Source organism: Hylobates moloch, unplaced genomic scaffold (assembly GCF_009828535.3).
Source record: "Hylobates moloch isolate HMO894 unplaced genomic scaffold, HMol_V3 SCAFFOLD_4, whole genome shotgun sequence".
In the NCBI taxonomy this organism is placed as follows: domain Eukaryota; kingdom Metazoa; phylum Chordata; class Mammalia; order Primates; family Hylobatidae; genus Hylobates; species Hylobates moloch.
Window position 1 is genome coordinate 149,348,693 of NW_026652279.1, and position 15,445 is coordinate 149,364,137.

Below are 15,445 nucleotides of genomic sequence, written 5' to 3' on the forward strand. Positions count from 1 at the left end.
AAAAAAAAAAAAAAAAAAGATAATAAATGAGAATTCTTTACTTCTCAAAAGAAAACAGAATTAAAGAAAACAATATAACAGCAATGTGAATGGAAAATACATGGGTAAAAGAAAATGAACATTGAACACCCAAAACAATAATACTAATATATTTAAGTCTTTCTAAATTTGTCTTACTCAGTTCAGGCTGGTATGACAAAATACCATAAATTAAGTGGCTTATTAATAACAATTTACTTCTCACAGTTCTAAAGGCTCGAAAACCAACATCAGGGTGCCATCATGTTTGGGTTCTGTTGGGGGCCCTTCTCTGGGTTGCAGACTCTCAGCTTCTCAGTTGTATTGTCACATGGCAAAAAAAGTTAAAGAAATTCTCTGGAAATCCTTTTATAAGGGCACTAATATTATTCATGAGAGTTCTACTCTCATGACTTAATTACGTCCTAAAGACCCCACCTCTTCATGCCATCACATTGGGAGATAGAATTTCAACATATAAATTTGAGAGAAGGGTCACAAACATTCAGTTTATAATAATAAATATAAAATTAAAATTTGTATCACAGGGTAAATATAAAACTGATTAATTAAAAATGTTTCATAAGAATTCAAAGGACATAGAATTTTGTGAAATGTAGTATTTTTACTTAAGTGCCTGTTTTCTATTTCTAGCCCCCAGTCTATTATTTTATAAACCAGTTGATACATAAATAGTTTCTTATGGGAGGATACATTATTTATATACTTTCTATGTAGTAAACATGTATGTGTATGTGTGTGGATGTGTATCCAACTGCTTTGTTGGAGTGATTCCTATGGTTTGGAACTGCCGGGGCCGGGTTTATGCAAAAGTCTACATTTTTGGATAAACCCCCCTTGACTAGAGTAGGTTTCTCCAGTATTTGATCATTCTTCATTTCTTAAAGCTGATATCAATATTTGTAAGGATCGATAGTCATTTTTAATGAAATTGCTTTCCCAGCTTTTATTTTTAAGTATATCATTTTCATATAGCCTTATAACTCATTTGTGCTATTCCATTTTCCTCTGTTCCTTTTATTTTCACTTCCTTTGTAATGTTAGTCTCTTTGTACTGATTTCTGAAGAGTTCATTTATGACTGAAGATGTTAAAATTTTGTCTAGAATTGCAAATATGTTTTTTCTCATTCCTTTTACTGTGATGTTTTATTTTTTGGTTATACAGAAGTTGTATATTGAAATATAATCTTGTTCTGTTAAAAAATAAAATTCATGACAAATGTAAGAGTGGAACAAATGAAGTTCAAGTATACTCAGTGGAAGTATTAAAAATACTAGTTATTGTACAAGCTTACTTATTTTTCATCTTTATTGAATAGTAATTAAAAAGTATTATTTTGAAAACTTTCTGGGATAGTAAAAGTGAATGGGGCATCACATAATGTATGCACTGAATAAATTTTATGTAATATATGACTATTTTGCTTTAAAATCTATATGTAAAGTTTTACTATTTAATCATATCCTACACAATTATATTGTCTTTTCAATTTCCTGATATATAGGAGATATTATTTTACACCTGTAATTCAAGTGATAAAACTTAAGTGCAATGAGAATAAATGACTTGCCTAAGGTTAGTTACTCAGATAAGAAATGACTGATAAAACTCAGATTTTCTAACAGCAAAGATAATTTTAGCTAAGCTTTTCTAGTTATAGTCTTTAGTTAAGATAAAATTAGTGTATTTGTGTGTTTCACAAATTAGGTATAAATATAGACATAGGTAAAGACAGATACAGATAACATAAAAGAGTTCATATTAAGTCACTCTGAGCCAATGTAGCCTTGACAATTGTTAAATAATTTGACATTTATTTCCCTACACTTTGGAAAAGATATGCTTTTCCAGTCCCCACATTACTCTCATCTCATCAATATCACTTTTTCCTGAAGAGACCAAGAAAGCCTTTGCTAAGACTTGGTACCACAAAAGTCATCCAGGAGCCTCTTTCAATGTATAAAAAATAATGTACAACATTTTGTTTGTTCTTGCTCAGTCTATTGCTAAATATTTTGAATATTGCTGAAATTATAAATGATTATTGGAACAAGCATATGGATAACTTTTTGTAATATGTTTGAAATTCCTGCAGAATAAGTTTTTCAAATGGAAGTTTTCCTAGCCATTACTGAGCAATTAGTATGTGCCAGGCAACTTACTAGATGTTTTAACATACTTTCATGGGAAAAATGATGACTAACACCTTTCCAGTGCCAGAAGGGGCATTTATTAAATAGTCATTAAATTTCTCCTTTCTTAAAGAAGTTGATAATACTCTCTATCTCCTGAGTAAGAAAGTCGACTGAAGAAATATGTGCATATTTAAATGTAGGTACATTGTACCTACAACTATAGATAACATTATCTTCACCAACCACCAATGCCCTGTGCCTTCACACAACGCATTGACAATAAAGAAAATGTGTTTTATTAAAGGAAAGGTGCTGTGGCTCACCCCTGCAACCCCGGTGCTTTGGGAGGCTGAAGTGGGAGGTGCACTTGAGGCCAAGAGTTCCAACTCATCCTGGGCAACATAGCAAGACTCCCATCTGTCTCCACCCAAAATTAAAACATTAGCTGGGCGTGGTGCACACCTGTAGTCCTAGCTATTCAGGAGGTTGAGGGGGATGGATTACTTGAGCCAAGAAGTTTGAGGCTCCAGTGAGCAATGAGCATACCACCACACTCCAACCTGGGTGACAGAATTAGATGATGTCTCCTAAAAAGAAAGAGAGAGAGAGAGAGAATATGCTTGAAATTGCTTTGTCGGCTTAAGCACATGGATGACATGGGTGCACACCATGATAATTCAGGTTCACACGACTTTAGCATATTATCATCTACATGTTTTCCCAAATTCTGTGTTCTATTTTCTTCTTGTTTCTCTAAATTGTATTATTAATTGCTGATCCAAGTTTTACTATATTTTCTTCAAAGCTAATTTAAATGCTTTCCAAATAAATCTAAGTATGCTCTCCTATTAAATTTCCTTTCCCAACAATGTATTGCACATTAATTTCTGCAGCCTTTAATTTACTGATGAAAACTATCACTGACTGTCAGTGTCTTAACCTTAAAGTACTGAATAATTCATTTTTTATTTATTTTTTATTTTTTTGAAATGGAGTCTCACTCTGTTGGTCAGGCTGGAGTTCAGTGGTGCAATCTTGGCTCACTGCAACCTCGGCCTCCCGAGTTCAATTGATTGTCCTGCCTCAGCCCCCCAAGTAGCTGGGATTACAGGTGTGCACCACCACATCCAGCTAATTTTTGTATATTTAGTAAAGACAGAGTTTCACCATGTTGGCCATGATTGGCCAGGCTAGTCTAGAATTTATGACCTCAGAAGAATTTATTTTTAAATGTACTAATAGGTGATTATATTTAAGAGTTTTTAGATACTACTCAGCTTTCAGGCAACTAAGGTCCTCCCAGATATAAACCATATTGAATAAAGTGTTATCTCATTTATGAACAGCCACCCAGGAGCAGTGAGTTTTGTTGCATGAAAAAAAATCAAATAAATTTATATATTGGACAAATAACTTGAAATCTTAAAATTATAGACTTGAAAAAAGTAACAAAAGATCTGGAAACTAAGTACAGGATTGTTGAATTTATTGATATTCTTTCCAAAACTTCCTTTGTCATTCTTATCTATATTTTTGGAGGAGATGGGTTTCAAGAAAATTAAAAAGAAAATTGGGAAAATTAAAGACAAAATTTAAAGATACCTGGAGGCCAAATTTCAGTGTGTGTGTAAAGTCTTTTATAAATCAATTACAGCCTTGGCTGAGATAGGTGAACTCATTTGAGCCATTTTAAGTAGGATTCTGTGCACATCATGATCTCAAAATTGCTCTATTAAAAGTGTGTAACAACTCCATGACTACTGCTGACAGAGGTTGTCTTTCATTACTAGTTTGTGAGGACCTTTTGACAGGATGTAATCTGGGTGGCTGTAACATCTCATTGATCCATTTGCAGTCTATCCCTAGTTGTTCTGAAACTGCTATAAATTGGTTTCCTTCTCATGCCTTCTAATAATCAGTCTAGGGAATTCTGAGAAAGTTTGGGTCTGATTAAAATCTGAGCTGGGATTTTGAGATTATTATAAACTATATGAGAAATCTATCAATTCAAAATAATATCAGATAATCAATGTCTTTAAATTTATTCATGTATTTTACAAACATAAATAAAACTTGTTAAACATTTATAGAAAATTAGTAATTATCATAAAACTGAGTTTAATACTATTATATGTAACATTGCTTTTTTGTAATGATGGTTTCATGTTGCAATTGTATCCGCAAAATGAGAATAACAACATCATTATTATTAGGATGTGTTGTTTACATACAATTATTAAATCATTATTAAATATTAGCTACAATAAGGGTGACAATATATATTGTCAGATTAACAGAGATAGCTAGAACTATAGCTGTTGAGTCTTTCAATAAGAACTATTATTATCTTTAAGCCTAAACGTCATGCAGAACTTTATGTTAATTGCTTATAGCCATACATTTGTCATCAGATGAACTCAATTCTTTGCTAAATAGATCAAAAATGCACGTTTGAATTTGGATATTATATACATCGAATTATAAAACAAAAACTATTTCAATATAATGAGTTTTAACCAATATGAATTTTCCTGTGAATAATTTTTTTTCTCAAAGATTTATTATTTTTATCAACAGGGTCATTTTCAGATACAAATAAATGTTGAAGAATTCCAATTCTAATTATACGAAGCACTGGATTTTATTTTATGAAAGAATTAAAACATTCTTGGAAGGGAGATAGGAATGGAGGTAGAAATACTGTCATTTTGTAATCATTTATTCTTATTTATCACCACACTGGCAGAGTGAGACTCACTTATTTATGCCATTATTTGAGGGTACAATTGAATGGGCTTACCTTCCAGAACTAAGGCCTTTATTTCTATACTAAGGTGTTATAATTTGAGATTGATATATTTCATAGTTCATAAAACTATTAACTTGAAAGCAATAAGTACAATTCAGCTGATTGGCCATAAGAATTTAAAGCATTAAGTAATAGCACTTGAATAGTTACTTCATCCAAATCCATCTAGTCTGTGACTTGAAATTATCTGCTCAAGGCTGAGGCTTATTTTTTATAGTTTTTGTATTCAATGCAAAGCTGGTGAATATCCTACAGGACAATGCGATCATAACTATTGGACTTAATTTTTCTTCTGACAAAAAATCTCTGAGTTAACATATAACCTAATAGTGTTAGAGCTTTAAGCAAGTGTAAATCTTGAAGCCAACCATGGGTAAATTCTAAAAAGAAACAGAGTTTACAGGTGGACTTACTAAATAACACCCTCATTTGACACTGAAGGAGTATTCTGTAGTCTTTTTTGAGTTAGATAAATACTATTAATGCATTAATACAGTAAACCAACATTTACTAAACCCCGCTCTATATCACACCTCAAATACTGTGCCAAGCATAGGTTGTATCTCTGCTTTTCAAGCACTCATGGAAGAGCTGGGATGAAAGCTTCATAAATATGAAATTACAGTACGTGTTATTTTCCATTTCAAAATGATGTTCTAGCAATTAGGAGAACATATAATGGAGCTACAAATGTTACTTCAGCAGTTTAAGAAGAACTCATAGAGTAGAAGACCCTCAATTAGATTACTAAAGTAGAAACAGGAGGCACCAAAAGAAGAAGAGATCAGTATTGGCTGAAAGAAAAAACCTGAGTAAAAGGTGAAGGGTCTGATGGGACATGTCTCGTTTGGTATGTTTCACACAGTTTAGGATGCTTGCAGCACTTTTTTGTTATTTGTATGAGACTTAACATGTAGACAAGCATGGAATCATGCAGCACATACAGACTTTTCTAAGAAGTTAATTGTTAGCCTGTGAGACATGAGAAAAGGAGGAATTTAAGTAGAACAGTAGCAGAATCAGATTTGTCTTTAGTCCAAAGGCATTGACAGAAATGTTGAGGATTGGCAGGACAGTGAACAGACTGGAGAGCTGAAGACCAGCAGTCTGTCATTATCATAATTTGCACTAGAGATAGTACAGCCAAAACACATTCTCACTTTAATTGGAAAGAAGCAGAGATGGGAGGCTTATGTTTGAGAAGGAGAGAGAAAAATATAGAATGATTCCCAAGAAATTGCCTTGGGCAACTGTATGAGTGACAGTGCTATTAAATAAGATAGGAAATATATTAGGTTCAAGTGAAAAAATGATTTGAGTTTTGGACAAGATGCCTATGTGGTTATCAAAGGGAAAATGTCCAGTAGCCATCAAATATATGGGAGTAGAACCTAGGAAATAGGTGTGGAATATACAGATTTGAAGATCACTAATATATTAGTGCTTTTTAAAGAGCCCACTGGACATACAATGTGAATGAGACAGACTTTTGGAACTTGCATGCTTGAAGCCATAAATGTGATTTAAACAGTCTTTCCAAGTGTACAGAGAATGAAGAGAAATTGTACTCTGAAATTTAAAAAAAAACTCAGATAGACAGAGGGAAAAATAAATAAAAAGCCCCTTCATGGACTCAGCTTGCAGTCAGTGAAAAACAACACACTACAGCCGTAATTAATTTCCAAGTTCTCACCCTCCTCCTTCTGCATTATCCAGGTAGCTGGCAAATATTTGGTAGGGACTCAATATTCAACAGGTATTGTGCACGCCTTATGACATACAATATTGAATTATAAGATAAAAAGAATTTCAGTCAATATATAAAATCATATAGAAAAAATAACTTTGGGGTCTAATTATAGTTTATTTTGTTAATTATCCACATAATACTGATTGGGAAAGGTCAAGAGGGCTTCAGAGGCTCCGAAAAGCAGCAAGTTAGAAAGACCAGATTACTGATACAAAGACCCTATTTTATTAATTGCATTTAATTATTTAACAAAATTGTCATCTGAGAGTTAAAACAAAACTTTTCTTGTTCAAACCATTTAGAGTTTACTGTGTGTGAGGCATAGGTCTTTATGCTTCATACAATATTAACAATCATGCTCATGAAGATACTACAGAGTGGATACCATTATCATCCCTAATTTACAGATAGGAAAATTGAAGTTGTTTTAGTAAGATAATATAACTTCCTTGACAAAATAAAAATACAGTTTTATATTACCCTATTTCCCTGCTTAAGGCATAATTATGGACTAAGCAGTAGCTCAGCTTAGGCTTAGGGCCAAATCTTCACTAAAGCACAAGCATGTTCAATGCATGACTTTTTCCTATTTCAGTTCTCAGCACTTAGTTGACTGATGCATTGTAGATGCAACTAGATGCTAATGACTACGAAGGGTGCATATATAGTTATTCTGAGCCGTTTCCAGGGCTTCCAAATGCAGCAAGTAAACAAAAGCATGAGCCACTCAGGGACAGAACATGTAAGTCAGAGTTGACCAGAATATGGCGACTAATCACAGAGAAAAAGAAAAAAAATTATTAAGCAATTACTTTCTTCTAAGAATTCTGTTAAGATGTTTAGTGAAAACTCTCACCTAAGCTTTAAAAGGGAAAGTATAACCAACTCTACTTAATGGGCAAGGAAACTATGGTTCAAATGGATTAAATAACTTATTCAGTGTTATAGTGGCTCTCGTGGAGCCAAAGCTTATTGTTATTTTATTTTATTTTTTCTGATACAGACAGGAGGCAGAGAAATACTAGATAGAAAAGAGTAGGGTCCCTGGCAAGGGCTCCACCCTCAAGCCTGGACCTGCGGCCCAAAGTGAGGACTACTGTTTTCCTGCCTGATCATTGCCTTCTGGCTCACCCCACCCCCTATCCTGTGCCCATAAGAACCCCAAACCTGAGACTCAGCAGACACGCATACACACAGAAGAGAGAAGCATCTGAACATCAAGAGGAGAAGCAGCAGCTGGATGTTGCAGACTATAGTCAGAGATGGGTTCAGCTGGGGATGGTCAGAGAGGATTCAGCAGGGGATGATTGAACTCCAGGGGAAGACCACCTTCCCATTCCATCCCCTTTCCAGCTCCCCATCTCACTGAGAGCCACTTCCACCACTCAGTAAAATCCACCACATTCACCATCTTTCAATTTGTTCATGTGACCTGATTCTTCCTGGATGCCAGACAATAACTCAGGTACCAAGAAGGCAGGGTGTCACCCTGGCCCTCCACCAAAGTAGTTAACATTTAGCCATCCACAGATGGCAACTGCTAAAAGGCACTGATTGTAACATATGCACTCTGGGTCTCCACAGTTCACAGACACCACCTCCTGGACAGCAGAGCTTAAATAGCATGGTAATATGCTTGGGTGCTGCTGTGGGGCTCGCACAGAGCCTGCTTCTGCCAGAGAGATGCAACCTGCCGGTTCCAGCATTCATTCTCTCTGGTTCCTGCACCCTTCCACTTGTGTGCTCCCTCCCATAAGGGATTAAGTGCAGTGGCTGAGTAAAAAAGCCACCCCCTTCACAAGTCCTGCAAAAGGGTCAAGGGAACTATTTCACCTCATTTTCATTGCAGCTTGCTACACTGCCAAATAGAATACATTCTAATGGGAGCAGATGTCCACTGGGATTTAAAGTCTGTTGCTAACAAGAAGATGCGTGATTTGACTTTTCTGATTAAAAAAGAGTTATCTTAGTAATTATCACTGTACATGCCATCAGCAAGACACCTGTCTTTTTCTACTTGAAAACTTAAGGCAGGTGTCTGCAGTTTACTGAAATTGACACGGGATGGTTGTGAATTTGAATATAAATACATGTACACACACATATGCACATATGTACATTATACATATACTAACATATTCACAGGAAAGAAAAATAGCTTCTCATGTACGTATGTCACATGTATATTATATACATATAAATGTAAAAGCACACACACACACACACAGAAAAAAGAGAGGCCGAGGTATAGATACTTACATTTACCTTGCGTACCATAGAAGAGAAATTTGTGTTTACTTCTAATTTAGCAATAGTACAAAAGAACAATTCACCCATGTGGGAATACTGCAAACATATTGCTAAGATCAGTCAGCCCTGAGGTGATTTTCTAAGAAAGTGCTGATCATGTAAGTTAATACTGCTTGTGGAAAGCTTTAACTTATGTATTCAATTTATTTTCAAGTTAAAAGCAACTGCCCAAATGATCTGAATGTCAAAACCCAGTATAGAGTAAATGCTATTTTAGTGGTTGTGAGGGTAGCATAGCTTTGACCTCCTTATGTGCACCATAATATTCTGATAGCTGTGTCATCAGTTCAGGACTGCAGAAAACCAAACTTCTAAATAGGTAGGGCTAGTTGTAATATAAGCCAAAGGTGTTAGAGGTGACATTTCCTCAGCAATAATCTTCTATAGATTGCCATTCTGATTATCAACATCACAGATAACAACTGGGTGGGGGAAAAAATCTTTCAGGCAACTTCAACGCATAAACTTAACCTGTTTATAAATGAGACTCACTTAATTTAATTTCTCTACGTATACATTAACAATCATATCACATGAGTTGCTACACGCTTTGAGAGGCATAATAAATTTCAACATATAAACAAAAAACAAAAAAAAAAGCTCATTGAGCACAAAAGCACAAAAGATCAGTCTCATTAATTCATTTGAAGAATAAAAATAAATATTTAGGAGATAAATATTTAGGAGAAGAAAATCTCTGGGGCAGAATCCTAAGAAAAGGATTGACTAGGTGACCCAGCAGATATTTTATCTCTAACTTCTTAGATGATATGACAAATGTATAATTAAAATTATGTATAATTACATAATATGCAGTATAAGTCAAATTATGTATAATTATAATTGCATATGTATAATTAAAATTATATGTAATTACCTAATTATGATAACACTCATATTTCTGAGACATGTATTAATACAACCATACCAAAAACTATTTTATGGGAAAAAAGAACTATATCTTAAATTTTAAAAATTGCTTTCCATATATTCTATTTGTTGAGTTAGTAATAGGAAGTCAAAGTTTAAACGTATATTTGAGTAGGTGGGTGTTCTGATGCATCCAAAGATTATTTTCTAAATAATCTTTTCTAAATAAAATGAAATATTTTTCTTAATATGTACTAATTTTAATCTTAGCTTTTTCCTGAAAATAGGTTTCAGTATTTTCATGATACCTTAAAAGAAAATACTAAAAGACAAATGCTCAATGTAAATATCTTATATTTCATTTTATAAACAATAGAATTTTTGGAGCTTTCTGTCTCTCACTTCCTGTATATGCTTCACTAGTCCCACAAACCTGATTGAAATTATTGTTGCATTTTATGGCTTAGGTATATTTCCAGTGTTTGAAAGAAAACAAAATGTATCTATTAATAACTTCTGCCTTTCAAGATCTTTGAAAAATAGTGGATTCATGGCCTGTACCTTGTTACTCAGGCCCACCGAGCCAACACGACACATCTTATTTTCATCTTTGTGAAACTTAAATTTAGATTACGACTATGTAATCTTAGAAAATAAAAACGCTGAAAGAACTGCGTCCCTACTCAGAATTTTTTTTGCTTCTCAAAGATGGGTGTGCACATGCAAAAAAGCAGGAGGCCAAGGCAGGCAGATCATGAGGTCAGGAGATTGATACCATTCTGGGTAACATGATGAAACACCATCTCTACTAAAAATACAAAAAAAAAATTAGCCGGGCGTGGTGGTGGGTGTCTGTAATCCCAGCTACTCGGGAGGCTGAGGCAGGAGAATGGCGTGAACCCGAGAGGCGGAGCTTGCAGTGAGCTGAGATGGTGCCACTGCACACCAGCCTGGGTGACAGAGCAAGACTGCATCTAAAAATAAAATAAAAAAATTTTTAAATTAAAAAAAAAAGATGTGCACATTTGTAGCTAAATTTTCTTTACATACAAACTGGAAGTAGTTCAAATGTCCATTGTCCATGCAGAGATGAATACATAAATAAATGATTCATAAAATGGACTGCTGTTCAGCATTGATAGTAAGTTAATTATAATTGCAATATGGAGTAAGTACAGAACAAATGTTGAGTAGAAGAAGCCAGAAATAAAAGAATATATGTATGACTCAATTTTCAGTGTGACTCAGTTTTCACAAGGTTAAAATAGGCAAAATATACTTATGATGTAATAAATTAGGGTGCTGGTAGTAACACTATTTTTTTTAACTCCAGGGGCAGTTTCACTCTTATCTTGATTCTGTAATAATTTCCTGAGCTGTGAATTTATGATTAATGCGGTCATTAGGATATGAATTATACTTCAATTAAAAACTCAAAAATGCAATTAAAAAAATCCACAAGGTAAAAGTCAATAATCAAAGTTAAATCACTAATGTTCAACCAGTAACATCCAGGAAGAAAGGTTAATTTCTTATTTTATGTCCTTAAAAAGGAAAACAGCACAATTTGAGTAAAAAAATGCTGATTAAAAAAATTGAAATGTGCTTTCTCATATAATTTATCACTCTGGGCATGTAATACTCTAAAAATATTACAGTTAAAATATTTAAATATATCTTTTGGTACCAGTGTCAAGTATGAGATGATGTAGAAGAAAATAATTTAAAAGTTGTTTGGCAATTTCCTATAAGAAAAAATAAATAATCATGATGCAATGCACAACTTGTATTTTTCTCAAAATATGTCAATGCTCTGTTTTCTAACTATTGCCTTTTAATTTTTTTAAACCATGGCACAACTGGGATTAACTCAAATATGATATGGAGATGGGAACATAAGTGTTCGGCATAATCTCTGCTTAGGTAGTGGGTTTCGAATGGTGTGCCATATGTCCAGGAAGACAATTAACTTTTTGTTTCAATGCCACTGCATAAAAGGAGGAAGGAGGAAGCAAGTAAGTCTAAAGCCCTGTCTGAGTTTATTAAGTCCTATGCCCTCAGTATTATATCTGCTAATTTGAACAAAGATAGCCTAGAGCTCAGGTTTGCCCTTGTCCATCCCCTCCTTTCAGTCAGACAAAGAAGTGCTTAAAGCTCAATAGTAGTTCCCCTTTATCAATGGTGAACTCTACTTTCCACTCTCTTTCTACAGTGATAATTTTATGTCTTTTTTTACTTTTCTCAATATCCCACCTCTCTTCTCACTCTAAACTGTTAACCTGATAGCATGCAGGCTCTGATACTGAAATTATGTCATCTTGCCATGGCCCATCTAAAATTCTACCTGCATTTGGACATCCCTGTCTCTTCCCTATCATTAAACAAAGTAAAGGGATGCTCTGCATTCAAATGCCAGCATTTCTATACTTGTTCCAAATATCATTCCATTTACTTCTTTTGTGTTTCTTGTTCTTTTTGGTGAACTTTTATTTTACCATATCTTCCTCTGCCTCTTTACGGGATTCTTAACTTTGATATTCAAACGTGCCTTAGAAACATCTAGATGGGATTCTTAACTTTGATATTCAAACGTGCCTTAGAAACATCTAGATAAAAAGACATAAACACAGAAAATACTTTTTCTCTAACACATATTGCTCTTTTATCCTGTACTCACATGCTCTTTCTTTCTTTTTCTATTCCTCTTCACAGAAAAGTTTCTTTGAAATGTTTGTCATTCACTCTTTTGACTTTGTAGGGAAGTTCAAACCTCTCCTCTGAAGGTTCACTTTTGAGTCCACTGAAATAAGCTGGCAATAGACAGATTAACAGGAGAAAAGCCATAACAAATGTATTTTATCATAGTTTTATGTGACACAAAGTCTTCAGATTGAAAACTCAAAGATACAGAGGAAGCTATCTAATTTTATGCTTAGTTTTATAAGAGCAGGGAGAGCAGTGTAGCACTGCAATTGAACAGAAATGGTATGATCTCATGATAATAACCTAAAGGGTTGGACCTAGCAAGGCCTATCCATTCAGATTCTCCTTGGTCTCTGTGTGTTGTATTTCTTCCTTCTGGGATGATGCAGGACCCTCCCTACATAAGGAATTTTGTGACCTACAATCAAACAAGGTAGGCCAGAGTATTTCTTTATGGCCAGTTTTACACAGTAAGGCAGGGAAAAGTTTGGGTAATATTTTAGGTTTTTATGCCTGGCTTTGGGGGAAAGGAGTTCTAGTTCCTATGACTTACCTGGGGAAGAGAAATTTTTGTTTCTATGGCTTGTCTCAGGGGAGAGTGAGGGGTGAGAGACAGGAGGGCAGGAGAAAGTCAGAGAGAAACTTTGCTTCTGAGGCTGCTTCTGAGGTCATCACTTTGGAGTACCATTTTCTGAGCCCCAGTAATGTTCTCAACTAAAATCTATACTACAGTTCATTTCAATGTGGCTTCATGCTCTAAAATATTCACTCAAAGACATGTTGTGAAGTCATTAGTGACTTTCATGATGTCACAACCAATTTTTTTAAATCCACACCTTCTTGAAGACACATTTGCATTCGGTCCGTTAAGCAATTCCTTATTTTTCTTGGCTTTAATGGCATTAGGACCAGCCACATAATTTATGAAACATGGTACAAAATTTAAAATGTAGAGTGTCTTATTTATAAAATTATTAAGTTTCAAAACCGAGACTTTTGTGGCTCCATATAATTTTTAGAATTATCTTTTTATTTCTGTAAAGAATGCCATCAAGATTTTGACAGGAATTGCATTGACTTTATAGATTGCTTTAGGTAGTATGAACATTTAAACTATACTAAGTATTCCAATTCATATCTTCTCAATAATTTGTGTCTTCAGTTTCTTTTAAGAATGCTTTGTAGTTTTCAGTGTACAAATAGTTTATCTTCCTGATTAAATTTATTCCTAAGTATTATTTTTTGTGCTATTATAAATGGGAATGTTTGTTGAGGGAAGTCAGGGACCCCGAACCGAGGGACCAGCTGGAGCCATGGCAGAGGAACATAAATTGTGAAGATTTAATTTTAATATGGACACTTATCAGTTCCCAAATAATACTTTTATAATTTCTTATGCTTGTCTTTACTTTAATCTCTTAATCCTGTTATCTTCATAAGCTGAGGACGTACATCACCTCAGGACCACTGTTACAATTGTGTTAACTGTACAAATTGATTGTAAAACTTGTGTTTGAACAATATGAAATCAGTGAACCTTGAAAAAGAACTGAATAACAGCGATTTTAAGGGAACAAGGAAAGACAACCATAAGGTCTGACTGCCTCCGGGGTTGGGCAAAAAGAGCCATATTTTTCTTCTTGCAGAGAGCCTATAAATGGACGTGCAAGTAGGAAAGATATCACTAAATTCTTTTCCTAGCAAGGAATATTAATATTAATACCCTAAGAAAGGAATGCATTCCTGGGGGAGGTCTATAAATGGCCGCTCTGAGAGTGTCTGTCTTATGCGGTTTAGATAAGGACTGAGATACACCCTGGTCTCCTACAGTACCCTCAGGCTTATTAGGGTGGGGAAAAACTCCACCCTGGTAAATTTGAGGTCAGACCGGTTCTCTGCTCTCGAACTCTGTTTTCTGTTGTTCAAGATGTTTATCAAGACAATACGTGCACTGCTGAGCATAGACCCTTTTCAGTAGTTCTCCTTTTTGCCCATTGAAGCATGTGATCTACTCCCTGTTCTTACACCCTCTCCCCTTTTGAAACCCTTAATAAAAAACTTGCTGGTTTGAGGCTCAGGTGGGCATCACGGTCCTACTGATATGTGATATCACCCCCGGAGGCCTAGCTGTAAAATTCCTCTCTTCGTACTCTTTGTCTTTATTTCTCAGCCGGCCAACGCTTACGAAAAATAGAAAGAACCTACGTTGAAATATTGGGGGCAGGTTAGCGTGATAAACCTTTTCTTGTTTTTTTTTTTAGATATCTTGTTATTACTCTGTGGAAACTCTACTGATTGTTGTATGTTGATTTTGTGTTCTGAGACTTTAAAAAATTAGTTTATTAGTTCTGGTAAGTATTTTTTAAAAAATATGTAGGGTTTTCTGTGTATAAGATTATGTCATCTGCAAACAGATCTTGAGCAAAAAATAAAAATAAAACAACAAAAAACCAACCAAACAAAAAAACCTGGAGTCATCACACTACTTGACCTTAAAACCTACTATAAGTCTAGAGTAATCAAAACAGCATAGTACTGGCATAAAAACAAACATGTAGCCCAATGGAACAGAAAAGAGGGCCCAGTAAAAAACTCATGCATTTAGAGCCAGTTGATTTTCAACAAAGGGGCTGAGAACATAAAGTGGAGAAAGGACAATCTCTTACATAAATGGTCTTGGAAAAACTGGATATTCTCATGCAGAAGAATAAAGTTAGACCCTGACCTCACAATTTATACAAAAATTAACTCAACATGGATTAAACATTTAAACACAAGACCTGCAACTGTAAAACTACTGGAAGAAAAAATAGGGAAAAAACTTTGT